General features: G+C 43.5%; 12 non-coding genes across 12 annotated transcripts; all 12 read left to right on the top strand.

The window, feature by feature from the left end:
• The first annotated feature begins 4,682 nt into the window (after positions 1-4,682).
• Positions 4,683-4,755, top strand: TRNAV-CAC (transfer RNA valine (anticodon CAC)). Its single transcript has one exon. It is a non-coding gene; the product is annotated as a tRNA-Val (tRNA).
• A 146-nt stretch (positions 4,756-4,901) lies between these two features.
• On the top strand, positions 4,902-4,974 carry TRNAV-AAC (transfer RNA valine (anticodon AAC)). The gene has a single exon. It is a non-coding gene; the product is annotated as a tRNA-Val (tRNA).
• A 763-nt stretch (positions 4,975-5,737) lies between these two features.
• Positions 5,738-5,810, top strand: TRNAV-AAC (transfer RNA valine (anticodon AAC)). The gene has a single exon. It is a non-coding gene; the product is annotated as a tRNA-Val (tRNA).
• A 1,601-nt stretch (positions 5,811-7,411) lies between these two features.
• On the top strand, positions 7,412-7,484 carry TRNAV-AAC (transfer RNA valine (anticodon AAC)). Its single transcript has one exon. It is a non-coding gene; the product is annotated as a tRNA-Val (tRNA).
• A 765-nt stretch (positions 7,485-8,249) lies between these two features.
• On the top strand, positions 8,250-8,322 carry TRNAV-AAC (transfer RNA valine (anticodon AAC)). The gene has a single exon. It is a non-coding gene; the product is annotated as a tRNA-Val (tRNA).
• Positions 8,323-9,098: 776 nt separating this feature from the next.
• TRNAV-AAC (transfer RNA valine (anticodon AAC)) lies at positions 9,099-9,171 on the top strand. The gene has a single exon. It is a non-coding gene; the product is annotated as a tRNA-Val (tRNA).
• Positions 9,172-10,554: 1,383 nt separating this feature from the next.
• TRNAV-CAC (transfer RNA valine (anticodon CAC)) lies at positions 10,555-10,627 on the top strand. Its single transcript has one exon. It is a non-coding gene; the product is annotated as a tRNA-Val (tRNA).
• Positions 10,628-11,610: 983 nt separating this feature from the next.
• Positions 11,611-11,683, top strand: TRNAV-AAC (transfer RNA valine (anticodon AAC)). Its single transcript has one exon. It is a non-coding gene; the product is annotated as a tRNA-Val (tRNA).
• Positions 11,684-13,839: 2,156 nt separating this feature from the next.
• On the top strand, positions 13,840-13,912 carry TRNAV-AAC (transfer RNA valine (anticodon AAC)). Its single transcript has one exon. It is a non-coding gene; the product is annotated as a tRNA-Val (tRNA).
• Positions 13,913-14,458: 546 nt separating this feature from the next.
• TRNAV-CAC (transfer RNA valine (anticodon CAC)) lies at positions 14,459-14,531 on the top strand. Its single transcript has one exon. It is a non-coding gene; the product is annotated as a tRNA-Val (tRNA).
• A 146-nt stretch (positions 14,532-14,677) lies between these two features.
• TRNAV-AAC (transfer RNA valine (anticodon AAC)) lies at positions 14,678-14,750 on the top strand. The gene has a single exon. It is a non-coding gene; the product is annotated as a tRNA-Val (tRNA).
• Positions 14,751-15,295: 545 nt separating this feature from the next.
• On the top strand, positions 15,296-15,368 carry TRNAV-CAC (transfer RNA valine (anticodon CAC)). Its single transcript has one exon. It is a non-coding gene; the product is annotated as a tRNA-Val (tRNA).
• The last annotated feature ends 97 nt before the right edge of the window (positions 15,369-15,465 follow it).

The raw sequence follows: 15,465 nt of genomic DNA, 5'->3' as shown, positions 1-15,465 counted from the left end.
AGTACATGCACTGCAGAAAGTACAGCCACCAGCAGATCAACCAGAAATCAAATATATAGAACGCTACTGTATGCGTAAGTAAGCTCTTTGTATTCTCCTATGGCTATTTTCTAGCCAAGTATCAAAGCACACTACTATGCCAGATGAGATGACACTGAGTTAGTGCCTAATTGAAATCCAACCCCTACTAAATTTTCCCACTTCGGTCTTTGCTATGGATATGTGCGTCACTAAGCGCAGAACACAGCGGTCGCAAGTCTCACTACAAATTGCTCAGAATTGGCTAGTACATGCACTGCAGAAAGTACAGCCACCAGCAGATCAACCAGAAATCAAATATATAGAACGCTACTGTATGCGTAAGTAAGCTCTTTGTATTCTCCTATGGCTATTTTCTAGCCAAGTATCAAAGCACACTACTATGCCAGATGAGATGACACTGAGTTAGTGCCTAATTGAAATCCAACCCCTACTAAATTTTCCCACTTCGGTCTTTGCTATGGATATGTGCGTCACTAAGCGCAGAACACAGCGGTCGCAAGTCTCACTACAAATTGCTCAGAATTGGCTAGTACATGCACTGCAGAAAGTACAGCCACCAGCAGATCAACCAGAAATCAAATATATAGAACGCTACTGTATGCGTAAGTAAGCTCTTTGTATTCTCCTATGGCTATTTTCTAGCCAAGTATCAAAGCACACTACTATGCCAGATGAGATGACACTGAGTTAGTGCCTAATTGAAATCCAACCCCTACTAAATTTTCCCACTTCGGTCTTTGCTATGGATATGTGCGTCACTAAGCGCAGAACACAGCGGTCGCAAGTCTCACTACAAATTGCTCAGAATTGGCTAGTACATGCACTGCAGAAAGTACAGCCACCAGCAGATCAACCAGAAATCAAATATATAGAACGCTACTGTATGCGTAAGTAAGCTCTTTGTATTCTCCTATGGCTATTTTCTAGCCAAGTATCAAAGCACACTACTATGCCAGATGAGATGACACTGAGTTAGTGCCTAATTGAAATCCAACCCCTACTAAATTTTCCCACTTCGGTCTTTGCTATGGATATGTGCGTCACTAAGCGCAGAACACAGCGGTCGCAAGTCTCACTACAAATTGCTCAGAATTGGCTAGTACATGCACTGCAGAAAGTACAGCCACCAGCAGATCAACCAGAAATCAAATATATAGAACGCTACTGTATGCGTAAGTAAGCTCTTTGTATTCTCCTATGGCTATTTTCTAGCCAAGTATCAAAGCACACTACTATGCCAGATGAGATGACACTGAGTTAGTGCCTAATTGAAATCCAACCCCTACTAAATTTTCCCACTTCGGTCTTTGCTATGGATATGTGCGTCACTAAGCGCAGAACACAGCGGTCGCAAGTCTCACTACAAATTGCTCAGAATTGGCTAGTACATGCACTGCAGAAAGTACAGCCACCAGCAGATCAACCAGAAATCAAATATATAGAACGCTACTGTATGCGTAAGTAAGCTCTTTGTATTCTCCTATGGCTATTTTCTAGCCAAGTATCAAAGCACACTACTATGCCAGATGAGATGACACTGAGTTAGTGCCTAATTGAAATCCAACCCCTACTAAATTTTCCCACTTCGGTCTTTGCTATGGATATGTGCGTCACTAAGCGCAGAACACAGCGGTCGCAAGTCTCACTACAAATTGCTCAGAATTGGCTAGTACATGCACTGCAGAAAGTACAGCCACCAGCAGATCAACCAGAAATCAAATATATAGAACGCTACTGTATGCGTAAGTAAGCTCTTTGTATTCTCCTATGGCTATTTTCTAGCCAAGTATCAAAGCACACTACTATGCCAGATGAGATGACACTGAGTTAGTGCCTAATTGAAATCCAACCCCTACTAAATTTTCCCACTTCGGTCTTTGCTATGGATATGTGCGTCACTAAGCGCAGAACACAGCGGTCGCAAGTCTCACTACAAATTGCTCAGAATTGGCTAGTACATGCACTGCAGAAAGTACAGCCACCAGCAGATCAACCAGAAATCAAATATATAGAACGCTACTGTATGCGTAAGTAAGCTCTTTGTATTCTCCTATGGCTATTTTCTAGCCAAGTATCAAAGCACACTACTATGCCAGATGAGATGACACTGAGTTAGTGCCTAATTGAAATCCAACCCCTACTAAATTTTCCCACTTCGGTCTTTGCTATGGATATGTGCGTCACTAAGCGCAGAACACAGCGGTCGCAAGTCTCACTACAAATTGCTCAGAATTGGCTAGTACATGCACTGCAGAAAGTACAGCCACCAGCAGATCAACCAGAAATCAAATATATAGAACGCTACTGTATGCGTAAGTAAGCTCTTTGTATTCTCCTATGGCTATTTTCTAGCCAAGTATCAAAGCACACTACTATGCCAGATGAGATGACACTGAGTTAGTGCCTAATTGAAATCCAACCCCTACTAAATTTTCCCACTTCGGTCTTTGCTATGGATATGTGCGTCACTAAGCGCAGAACACAGCGGTCGCAAGTCTCACTACAAATTGCTCAGAATTGGCTAGTACATGCACTGCAGAAAGTACAGCCACCAGCAGATCAACCAGAAATCAAATATATAGAACGCTACTGTATGCGTAAGTAAGCTCTTTGTATTCTCCTATGGCTATTTTCTAGCCAAGTATCAAAGCACACTACTATGCCAGATGAGATGACACTGAGTTAGTGCCTAATTGAAATCCAACCCCTACTAAATTTTCCCACTTCGGTCTTTGCTATGGATATGTGCGTCACTAAGCGCAGAACACAGCGGTCGCAAGTCTCACTACAAATTGCTCAGAATTGGCTAGTACATGCACTGCAGAAAGTACAGCCACCAGCAGATCAACCAGAAATCAAATATATAGAACGCTACTGTATGCGTAAGTAAGCTCTTTGTATTCTCCTATGGCTATTTTCTAGCCAAGTATCAAAGCACACTACTATGCCAGATGAGATGACACTGAGTTAGTGCCTAATTGAAATCCAACCCCTACTAAATTTTCCCACTTCGGTCTTTGCTATGGATATGTGCGTCACTAAGCGCAGAACACAGCGGTCGCAAGTCTCACTATAAATTGCTCAGAATTGGCTAGTACATGCACTGCAGAAAGTACAGCCACCAGCAGATCAACCAGAAATCAAATATATAGAACGCTACTGTATGCGTAAGTAAGCTCTTTGTATTCTCCTATGGCTATTTTCTAGCCAAGTATCAAAGCACACTACTATGCCAGATGAGATGACACTGAGTTAGTGCCTAATTGAAATCCAACCCCTACTAAATTTTCCCACTTCGGTCTTTGCTATGGATATGTGTGCCACTAAGAGCTAAACACAACGGTAGCAAGTCCCCCTGCTAATTCCTCACAAAATGGTACTAGATGCAAATTAAAATAAAAAAAGTAGAACGTTATTGTAGCCCTAAGAAGGGCTGTTGGGTTCTTTGAGAATCACTCCTGCCTAACAGTAAGCTAATAGAACACCCTAACGCTTTCCCTGACCAGCAGCAGCTCTCTCCCTAGCGGCATCCAGACACAGAATGATCCGAGCAGCGCGGGCAGCGGCTAGTCTATCCCAGGGTCACCTGATCTGGCCAGCCAACCACTGCTATCGACGTGTAAGGGTACCACGTCATGCTGGGTGGAGTGCAGAGTCTCCTGGCTTGTGATTGGCTCTGTTTCTGGCCGCCAAAAAGCAAAACGGCGGGAGCTGCCATTTTCTCGAGCGGGCGAAGTATTCGTCCGAGCAACGAGCAGTTTCGAGTACCCTAATGCTCGACCGAGCATCAAGCTCGGACGAGCATGTTCGCTCATCTCTAGTTATCACGTTCGCCTCACACGCGAAAGGTCCCCGGTTCGAAACCGGGCAGAAACATGAGATGTTCTACTTTTGAAGACACAAGAGAGAGAAATCTTTTTTCATTGTGTCTTTTCCTCCAAAGTAGCTGCCAGTAATTACTCCGCTCAGTGTTCTCCATCTAGTCTGCTGTACTCAAAGGTCTAGAAGTGAGCAGTCAACGTGTTTCTGTAGTGTAGTGGTTATCATGTTCGCCTAACACGCGAAAGGTCGCCGGTTCGAAACCGGGCAGAAACAAGAGACTGTCTCTTTTTTTAAGGAATCGGAAAGAAAAATCTTGTTTTGTCGTGTCTTTCCCGCCACGGTAGATGCCACTCATACCTGCCACTAAGAGTTTGCTTCATATGCAAAAGAACCACTGATTTAAACAGAACAGAAAATGACGCAGGGGTTGCTTTTGCTATGGGGCAGTAACAAAATATTCCCGAGTGACATTCACTTTTAGATGACGAGAGAAGAAAGCCCTTGCATTTCTCTTTACATTAGTTTTGTTTGCCTGTAAGGACGGCTTCAGTTTTTTAAACAGTTTTTCAAGAGTAGGGGTTTTCACTTTTGCCTAACGCGTGAAAGTCCCTGTTTGAAAACCGTTGAGTTTCTGTAGTGAAGTGGACATCACATTTGCCACAATTGTCGACGGTGCCCAGTTCGAGACAAGGTGGGAGTGTCGTTTGGAACCAATCAGAAATGCGTTTTGCGACTTTTGAATGACTCAACATTCCTCGCGTTGGTTTATAAATTTGGTTTTGTTTGCGTCTAAAGACCAGTTGAGGTGTTTTCATCGGGTTTCTGTAGTGTAGTGGTTATCACGTTCGCCTCACACGCGAAAGGTCCCCGGTTCGAAACCGGGCAGAAACATGAGATGTTCTACTTTTGAAGACACAAGAGAGAGAAATCTTTTTTCATTGTGTCTTTTCCTCCAAAGTAGCTGCCAGTTATTACTGTGCTCAGTGTTCTCCCTCTAGTCTGCTGTACTCAAAGGTCTAGAAGTGAGCAGTCAACGTGTTTCTGTAGTGTAGTGGTTATCACGTTCGCCTAACACGCGAAAGATCCCCGGTTCGAAACCGGGCAGAAACAAGAGACTGTCTCTTTTTTTAAGGAATCGGAAAGAAAAATCTTGTTTCGTCGTGTCTTTCCCGCCACGGTAGATGCCACTCATACCTGCCACTAAGAGTTTGCTTCATATGCAAAAGAACCACTGATTTAAACAGAACAGAAAATGACGCAGGGGTTGCTTTTGCTATGGGGCAGTAACAAAATATTCCCGAGTGACATTCACTTTTAGATGACGAGAGAAGAAAGCCCTTGCATTTCTCTTTACATTAGTTTTGTTTGCCTGTAAGGACGGCTTCAGTTTTTTAAACAGTTTTTCAAAAGTAGGGGTTTTCAATTTGCCTAACGCGTGAAAGTCCCTGTTTGAAAACCGTTGAGTTTCTGTAGTGAAGTGGACATCACATTTGCCACAATTGTCGACGGTGCCCAGTTCGAGACAAGGTGGGAGTGTCGTTTGGAACCAATCAGAAACGCGTTTTGCGACTTTTGAATGACTCAACATTCCTCGCGTTGGTTTATAAATTTGGTTTTGTTTGCGTCTAAAGACCAGTTGAGGTGTTTTCATCGGGTTTCTGTAGTGTAGTGGTTATCACGTTCGCCTCACACGCAAAAGGTCCCCCGTTCGAAACCGGGCAGAAACATGAGATGTTCTACTTTTGAAGACACAAGAGAGAGAATTCTTTTTTCATTGTGTCTTTTCCTCCAAAGTAGCTGCCAGTTATTACTGCGCTCAGTGTTCTCCATCTAGTCTGCTGTACTCAAAGGTCTAGAAGTGAGCAGTCAACGTGTTTCTGTAGTGTAGTGGTTATCACGTTCGCCTAACACGCGAAAGGTCCCCGGTTCGAAACCGGGCAGAAACAAGAGACTGTCTCTTTTTTTTAAGGAATCGGAAAGAAAAATCTTGTTTCGTCGTGTCTTTCCCGCCACGGTAGATGCCACTCATACCTGCCACTAAGAGTTTGCTTCATATGCAAAAGAACCACTGATTTAAACAGAACAGAAAATGACGCAGGGGTTGCTTTTGCTATGGGGCAGTAACAAAATATTCCCGAGTGACATTCACTTTTAGATGACGAGAGAAGAAAGCCCTTGCATTTCTTTTTACATTAGTTTTGTTTGCCTGTAAGGACGGCTTCAGTTTTATAAACAGTTTTTCAAAAGTAGGGGTTTTCACTTTTGCCTAACGCGTGAAAGTCCCTGTTTGAAAACCGTTGAGTTTCTGTAGTGAAGTGGACATCACATTTGCCACAATTGTCGACGGTGCCCAGTTCGAGACAAGGTGGGAGTGTCGTTTGGAACCAATCAGAAACGCGTTTTGCGACTTTTGAATGACTCAACATTCCTCGCGTTGGTTTATAAATTTGGTTTTGTTTGTGTCTAAAGACCAGTTGAGGTGTTTTCATCGGGTTTCTGTAGTGTAGTGGTTATCACGTTCGCTTCACACGCGAAAGGTCCCCGGTTCGAAACCGGGCAGAAACATGAGATGTTCTACTTTTGAAGACACAAGAGAGAGAAATCTTTTTTCATTGTGTCTTTTCCTCCAAAGTAGCTGCCAGTAATTACTCCGCTCAGTGTTCTCCATCTAGTCTGCTGTACTCAAAGGTCTAGAAGTGAGCAGTCAACGTGTTTCTGTAGTGTAGTGGTTATCATGTTCGCCTAACACGCGAAAGGTCGCCGGTTCGAAACCGGGCAGAAACAAGAGACTGTCTCTTTTTTTAAGGAATCGGAAAGAAAAATCTTGTTTCGTCGTGTCTTTCCCGCCACGGTAGATGCCACTCATACCTGCCACTAAGAGTTTGCTTCATATGCAAAAGAACCACTGATTTAAACAGAACAGAAAATGACGCAGGGGTTGCTTTTGCTATGGGGCAGTAACAAAATATTCCCGAGTGACATTCACTTTTAGATGACGAGAGAAGAAAGCCCTTGCATTTCTCTTTACATTAGTTTTGTTTGCCTGTAAGGACGGCTTCAGTTTTTTAAACAGTTTTTCAAGAGTAGGGGTTTTCACTTTTGCCTAACGCGTGAAAGTCCCTGTTTGAAAACCGTTGAGTTTCTGTAGTGAAGTGGACATCACATTTGCCACAATTGTCGACGGTGCCCAGTTCGAGACAAGGTGGGAGTGTCGTTTGGAACCAATCAGAAACGCGTTTTGCGACTTTTGAATGACTCAACATTCCTCGCGTTGGTTTATAAATTTGGTTTTGTTTGCGTCTAAAGACCAGTTGAGGTGTTTCATCGGGTTTCTGTAGTGTAGTGGTTATCACGTTCGCCTCACACGCAAAAGGTCCCCCGTTCGAAACCGGGCAGAAACATGAGATGTTCTACTTTTGAAGACACAAGAGAGAGAATTCTTTTTTCATTGTGTCTTTTCCTCCAAAGTAGCTGCCAGTTATTACTGCGCTCAGTGTTCTCCATCTAGTCTGCTGTACTCAAAGGTCTAGAAGTGAGCAGTCAACGTGTTTCTGTAGTGTAGTGGTTATCACGTTCGCCTAACACGCGAAAGGTCCCCGGTTCGAAACCGGGCAGAAACAAGAGACTGTCTCTTTTTTTTAAGGAATCGGAAAGAAAAATCTTGTTTCGTCGTGTCTTTCCCGCCACGGTAGATGCCACTCATACCTGCCACTAAGAGTTTGCTTCATATGCAAAAGAACCACTGATTTAAACAGAACAGAAAATGACGCAGGGGTTGCTTTTGCTATGGGGCAGTAACAAAATATTCCCGAGTGACATTCACTTTTAGATGACGAGAGAAGAAAGCCCTTGCATTTCTCTTTACATTAGTTTTGTTTGCCTGTAAGGACGGCTTCAGTTTTTTAAACAGTTTTTCAAGAGTAGGGGTTTTCACTTTTGCCTAACGCGTGAAAGTCCCTGTTTGAAAACCGTTGAGTTTCTGTAGTGAAGTGGACATCACATTTGCCACAATTGTCGACGGTGCCCAGTTCGAGACAAGGTGGGAGTGTCGTTTGGAACCAATCAGAAACGCGTTTTGCGACTTTTGAATGACTCAACATTCCTCGCGTTGGTTTATAAATTTGGTTTTGTTTGCGTCTAAAGACCAGTTGAGGTGTTTTCATCGGGTTTCTGTAGTGTAGTGGTTATCACGTTCGCCTCACACGTGAAAGGTCACCGGTTCGAAACCGGGCAGAAACATGAGATGTTCTACTTTTGAAGACACAAGAGAGAGAAATCTTTTTTCATTGTGTCTTTTCCTCCAAAGTAGCTGCCAGTTATTACTGTGCTCAGTGTTCTCCATCTAGTCTGCTGTACTCAAAGGTCTAGAAGTGAGCAGTCAACGTGTTTCTGTAGTGTAGTGGTTATCACGTTCGCCTAACACGCGAAAGGTCCCCGGTTCGAAACCGGGCAGAAACAAGAGACTGTCTCTTTTTTTTAAGGAATCGGAAAGAAAAATCTTGTTTCGTCGTGTCTTTCCCGCCACGGTAGATGCCACTCATACCTGCCACTAAGAGTTTGCTTCATATGCAAAAGAACCACTGATTTAAACAGAACAGAAAATGACGCAGGGGTTGCTTTTGCTATGGGGCAGTAACAAAATATTCCCGAGTGACATTCACTTTTAGATGACGAGAGAAGAAAGCCCTTGCATTTCTCTTTACATTAGTTTTGTTTGCCTGTAAGGACGGCTTCAGTTTTTTAAACAGTTTTTCAAGAGTAGGGGTTTTCACTTTTGCCTAACGCGTGAAAGTCCCTGTTTGAAAACCGTTGAGTTTCTGTAGTGAAGTGGACATCACATTTGCCACAATTGTCGACGGTGCCCAGTTCGAGACAAGGTGGGAGTGTCGTTTGGAACCAATCAGAAACGCGTTTTGCGACTTTTGAATGACTCAACATTCCTCGCGTTGGTTTATAAATTTGGTTTTGTTTGCGTCTAAAGACCAGTTGAGGTGTTTTCATCGGGTTTCTGTAGTGTAGTGGTTATCACGTTCGCCTCACGTTCGCCTCACAAGCGAAAGGTCCCCGGTTCGAAACTGGGCAGAAACATGAGATGTTCTACTTTTGAAGACACAAGAGAGAGAAATCTTTTTTCATTGTGTCTTTTCCTCCAAAGTAGCTGCCAGTTATTACTGCGCTCAGTGTTCTCCATCTAGTCTGCTGTACTCAAAGGTCTAGAAGTGAGCAGTCAACGTGTTTCTGTAGTGTAGTGGTTATCACGTTCGCCTAACACGCGAAAGGTCCCTGGTTCGAAACCGGGCAGAAACAAGAGACTGTCTCTTTTTTTTAAGGAATCGGAAAGAAAAATCTTGTTTCGTCGTGTCTTTCCCGCCACGGTAGATGCCACTCATACCTGCCACTAAGAGTTTGCTTCATATGCAAAAGAACCACTGATTTAAACAGAACAGAAAATGACGCAGGGGTTGCTTTTGCTATGGGGCAGTAACAAAATATTCCCGAGTGACATTCACTTTTAGATGACGAGAGAAGAAAGCCGTGGCATTTCTCTTTACATTAGTTTTGTTTGCCTGTAAGGACGGCTTCAGTTTTTTAAACAGTTTTTCAAGAGTAGGGGTTTTCACTTTTGCCTAACGCGTGAAAGTCCCTGTTTGAAAACCGTTGAGTTTCTGTAGTGAAGTGGACATCACATTTGCCACAATTGTCGACGGTGCCCAGTTCGAGATAAGGTGGGAGTGTCGTTTGGAACCAATCAGAAACGAGTTTTGCGACTTTTGAATGACTCAACATTCCTCGCGTTGGTTTATAAATTTGGTTTTGTTTGCGTCTAAAGACCAGTTGAGGTTTTTTCATCGGGTTTCTGTAGTGTAGTGGTTATCACGTTCGCCTCACACGCGAAAGGTCCTCGGTTCGAAACCGGGCAGAAACATGAGATGTTCTACTTTTGAAGACACAAGAGAGAGAAATCTTTTTTCATTGTGTCTTTTCCTCCAAAGTAGCTGCCAGTTATTACTGCGCTCAGTGTTGTCCATCTAGTCTGCTGTACTCAAAGGTCTAGAAGTGAGCAGTCAACGTGTTTCAGTAGTGTAGTGGTTATCACGTTCGCCTAACACGCGAAAGATCCCCGGTTCAAAACCGGGCAGAAACAAGAGACTGTCTCTTTTTTTAAGGAATCGGAAAGAAAAATCTTGTTTCGTCGTGTCTTTCCCGCCACGGTAGATGCCACTCATACCTGCCACTAAGAGTTTGCTTCATATGCAAAAGAACCACTGATTTAAACAGAACAGAAAATGACGCAGGGGTTGCTTTTGCTATGGGGCAGTAACAAAATATTCCCGAGTGACATTCACTTTTAGATGACGAGAGAAGAAAGCCCTTGCATTTCTCTTTACATTAGTTTTGTTTGCCTGTAAGGACGGCTTCAGTTTTTTAAACAGTTTTTCAAAAGTAGGGGTTTTCACTTTTGCCTAACGCGTGAAAGTCCCTGTTTGAAAACCGTTGAGTTTCTGTAGTGAAGTGGACATCACATTTGCCACAATTGTCGACGGTGCCCAGTTCGAGACAAGGTGGGAGTGTCGTTTGGAACCAATCAGAAACGCGTTTTGCGACTTTTGAATGACTCAACATTCCTCGCGTTGGTTTATAAATTTGGTTTTGTTTGCGTCTTAAGACCAGTTGAGGTGTTTTCATCGGGTTTCTGTAGTGTAGTGGTTATCACGTTCGCCTCACACGCGAAAGGTCCCCGGTTCGAAACCGGGCAGAAACATGAGATGTTCTACTTTTGAAGACACAAGAGAGAGAAATCTTTTTTCAATGTGTCTTTTCCTCCAAAGTGGCTGCCAGTAATTACTCCGCTCAGTGTTCTCCATCTAGTCTGCTGTACTCAAAGGTCTAGAAGTGAGCAGTCAACGTGTTTCTTTAGTGTAGTGGTTATCATGTTCGCCTAACACGCGAAAGGTCGCCGGTTCGAAACCGGGCAGAAACAAGAGACTGTCTCTTTTTTTAAGGAATCGGAAAGAAAAATCTTGTTTCGTCGTGTCTTTCCCGCCACGGTAGATGCCACTCATACCTGCCACTAAGAGTTTGCTTCATATGCAAAAGAACCACTGATTTAAACAGAACAGAAAATGACGCAGGGGTTGCTTTTGCTATGGGGCAGTAACAAAATATTCCCGAGTGACATTCACTTTTAGATGACGAGAGAAGAAAGCCCTTGCATTTCTCTTTACATTAGTTTTGTTTGCCTGTAAGGACGGCTTCAGTTTTTTAAACAGTTTTTCAAGAGTAGGGGTTTTCACTTTTGCCTAACGCGTGAAAGTCCCTGTTTGAAAACCGTTGAGTTTCTGTAGTGAAGTGGACATCACATTTGCCACAATTGTCGACGGTGCCCAGTTCGAGACAAGGTGGGAGTGTCGTTTGGAACCAATCAGAAACGCGTTTTGCGACTTTTGAATGACTCAACATTCCTCGCGTTGGTTTATAAATTTGGTTTTGTTTGCGTCTAAAGACCAGTTGAGGTGTTTTCATCGGGTTTCTGTAGTGTAGTGGTTATCACGTTCGCCTCACACGCGAAAGGTGCCCGGTTCGAAACCGGGCAGAAACATGAGATGTTCTACTTTTGAAGACACAAGAGAGAGAAATCTTTTTTCATTGTGTCTTTTCCTCCAAAGTAGCTGCCAGTTATTACTGCGCTCAGTGTTCTCCATCTAGTCTGCTGTACTCAAAGGTCTAGAAGTGAGCAGTCAACGTGTTTCTGTAGTGTAGTGGTTATCACGTTCGCCTAACACGCGAAAGGTCCCCGGTTCGAAACCGGGCAGAAACAAGAGACTGTCTCTTTTTTTTAAGGAATCGGAAAGAAAAATCTTGTTTCGTCGTGTCTTTCCCGCCACGGTAGATGCCACTCATACCTGCCACTAAGAGTTTGCTTCATATGCAAAAGAACCACTGATTTAAACAGAACAGAAAATGACGCAGGGGTTGCTTTTGCTATGGGGCAGTAACAAAATATTCCCGAGTGACATTCACTTTTAGATGACGAGAGAAGAAAGCCCTTGCATTTCTCTTTACATTAGTTTTGTTTGCCTGTAAGGACGGCTTCAGTTTTTTAAACAGTTTTTCAAGAGTAGGGGTTTTCACTTTTGCCTAACGCGTGAAAGTCCTTTTGAAGACACAAGAGAGAGAAATCTTTTTTCATTGTGTCTTTTCCTCCAAAGTAGCTGCCAGTTATTACTGCGCTCAGTGTTCTCCATCTAGTCTGCTGTACTCAAAGGTCTAGAAGTGAGCAGTCAACGTGTTTCTGTAGTGTAGTGGTTATCGCGTTTGCCTAACATGCGAAAGGTCCCCGCTTCGAAACCGGGCAGAAACAAGAGACTGTCTCTTTTTTTTAAGGAATCGGAAAGAAAAATCTTGTTTCGTCGTGTCTTTCCCGCCACGGTAGATGCCACTCATACCTGCCACTAAGAGTTTGCTTCATATGCAAAAGAACCACTGATTTAAACAGAACTGAAAATGACGCAGGGGTTGCTTTTGCTATGGGGCAGTAACAAAATATTCCCGAGTGACATTCACTTTTAGATGACGAGAGAAGAAAGCCCTTGCATTTCTCTTTACATTAGTTTTGTTTGCCTGTAAGGACGGCTTCAGTTTTTTAAACAGTTTTTCAAGAGTAGGGGTTTTCACTTTTGCCTAACGCGTGAAAGTCCCTGTTTGAAAACCGTTAAGTTTCTGTAGTGAAGTGGACATCACATTTGCCACAATTGTCGACGGTGCCCAGTTCGAGACAAGGTGGGAGTGTCGTTTGGAACCAATCAGAAACGCGTTTTGCGACTTTTGAATGACTCAACATTCCTCGCGTTGGTTTATAAATTTGGTTTTGTTTGCGTCTAAAGACCAGTTGAGGTTTTTTCATCGGGTTTCTGTAGTGTAGTGGTTATCACGTTCGCCTCACACGCGAAAGGTCCCCAGTCCGAAACCGGGCAGAAACATGAGATGTTCTACTTTTGAAGACACAAGAGACAGGAATCTTTTTTCATTGTGTCTTTTCCTCCAAAGTAGCTGCCAGTTATTACTGCGCTCAGTGTTCTCCATCTAGTCTGCTGTACTCAAAGGTCTAGAAGTGAGCAGTCAACGTGCTTCTGTAGTGTAGTGGTTATCACGTTCGCCCAACACGCGAAAGGTCCCCGGTTCGAAACAGGGCAGAAACAAGAGACTGTCTCTTTTTTTAAGGAATCGGAAAGAAAAATCTTGCTTCATCGTGTCTTTCCCGCCACGGTAGATGCCACTCATACCCGCCACTAAGAGTTTGCTTCATATGCAAAAGAACCACTGATTTAAACAGAACAGAAAATGACGCAGGGGTTGCTTTTGCTATGGGGCAGTAACAAAATATTCCCGAGTGACATTCACTTTTAGATGACGAGAGAAGAAAGCCCTTGCATTTCTCTGTACATTAGTTTTGTTTGCCTGTAAGGACGGCTTCAGTTTTTTAAACAGTTTTTCAAGAGTAGGGGTTTTCACTTTTGCCTAACGCGTGAAAGTCCCTGTTTGAAAACCGTTGAGTTTCTGTAGTGAAGTGGACATCACATTTGCCACAATTGTCGACGGTGCCCAGTTCGAGACAAGGTGGGAGTGTCGTTTGGAACCAATCAGAAACGCGTTTTGCGACTTTTGAATGACTCAACATTCCTCGCGTTGGTTTATAAATTTGGTTTTGTTTGCGTCTAAAGACCAGTTGAGGTGTTTTCATCGGGTTTCTGTAGTGTAGTGGTTATCACGTTCGCCTCACGTTCGCCTCACACGCGAAAGGTCCCTGGTTCGAAACCGGGCAGAAACATGAGATGTTCTACTTTTGAAGACACAAGAGAGAGAAATCTTTTTTCATTGTGTCTTTTCCTCCAAAGTAGCTGCCAGTTATTACTGCGCTCAGTGTTCTCCATCTAGTCTGCTGTACTCAAAGGTCTAGAAGTGAGCAGTCAACGTGTTTCTGTAGTGTAGTGGTTATCACGTTCGCCTAACACGCGAAAGGTCCCTGGTTCGAAACCGGGCAGAAACAAGAGACTGTCTCTTTTTTTTAAGGAATCGGAAAGAAAAATCTTGTTTCGTCGTGTCTTTCCCGCCACGGTAGATGCCACTCATACCTGCCACTAAGAGTTTGCTTCATATGCAAAAGAACCACTGATTTAAACAGAACAGAAAATGACGCAGGGGTTGCTTTTGCTATGGGGCAGTAACAAAATATTCCCGAGTGACATTCACTTTTAGATGACGAGAGAAGAAAGCCCTTGCATTTCTCTTTACATTAGTTTTGTTTGCCTGTAAGGACGGCTTCAGTTTTTTAAACAGTTTTTCAAGAGTAGGGGTTTTCACTTTTGCCTAACGCGTGAAAGTCCCTGTTTGAAAACCGTTGAGTTTCTGTAGTGAAGTGGACATCACATTTGCCACAATTGTCGACGGTGCCCAGTTCGAGATAAGGTGGGAGTGTCGTTTGGAACCAATCAGAAACGCGTTTTGCGACTTTTGAATGACTCAACATTCCTCGCGTTGGTTTATAAATTTGGTTTTGTTTGCGTCTAAAGACCAGTTGAGGTTTTTTCATCGGGTTTCTGTAGTGTAGTGGTTATCACGTTCGCCTCACACGCGAAAGGTCCCCGGTTCGAAACCGGGCAGAAACATGAGATGTTCTACTTTTGAAGACACAAGAGAGAGAAATCTTTTTTCATTGTGTCTTTTCCTCCAAAGTAGCTGCCAGTTATTACTGCGCTCAGTGTTCTCCATCTAGTCTGCTGTACTCAAAGGTCTAGAAGTGAGCAGTCGACGTGTTTCTGTAGTGTAGTGGTTATCACGTTCGCCTAACACGCGAAAGGTCCCCGGTTCGAAACCGGGCAGAAACAAGAGACTGTCTCTTTTTTTAAGGAATCGGAAAGAAAAATCTTGTTTCGTCGTGTCTTTCCCGCCACGGTAGATGCCACTCATACCTGCCACTAAGAGTTTGCTTCATATGCAAAAGAACCACTGATTTAAACAGAACAGAAAATGACGCAGGGGTTGCTTTTGCTATGGGGCAGTAACAAAATATTCCCGAGTGACATTCACTTTTAGATGACGAGAGAAGAAAGCCCTTGCATTTCTCTTTACATTAGTTTTGTTTGCCTGTAAGGACGGCTTCAGTTTTTTAAACAGTTTTTCAAGAGTAGGGGTTTTCACTTTTGCCTAACGCGTGAAAGTCCCTGTTTGAAAACCGTTGAGTTTCTGTAGTGAAGTGGACATCACATTTGCCACAATTGTCGACGGTGCCCAGTTCGAGACAAGGTGGGAGTGTCGTTTGGAACCAATCAGAAACGCGTTTTGCGACTTTTGAATGACTCAACATTCCTCGCGTTGGTTTATAAATTTGGTTTTGTTTGCGTCTAAAGACCAGTTGAGGTGTTTTCATCGGGTTTCTGTAGTGTAGTGGTTATCACGTTCGCCTCACACGCGAAAGGTCCCCGGTTCGAAACCGGGCAGAAACATGAGATGTTCTACTTTTGAAGACACAAGAGAGAGAAATCTTTTTTCATTGTGTCTTTTCCTCCAAAGTAGCTGCCAGTTATTACTGCGCTCAGTGTT

The sequence above is a fragment of the Engystomops pustulosus genome, chromosome 6 (assembly GCF_040894005.1).
Source record: "Engystomops pustulosus chromosome 6, aEngPut4.maternal, whole genome shotgun sequence".
Classification (NCBI taxonomy): domain Eukaryota; kingdom Metazoa; phylum Chordata; class Amphibia; order Anura; family Leptodactylidae; genus Engystomops; species Engystomops pustulosus.
The sequence above is the reverse complement of the archived record's forward strand: the minus strand, read 5'-3'. Positions and strand labels throughout refer to the sequence as shown.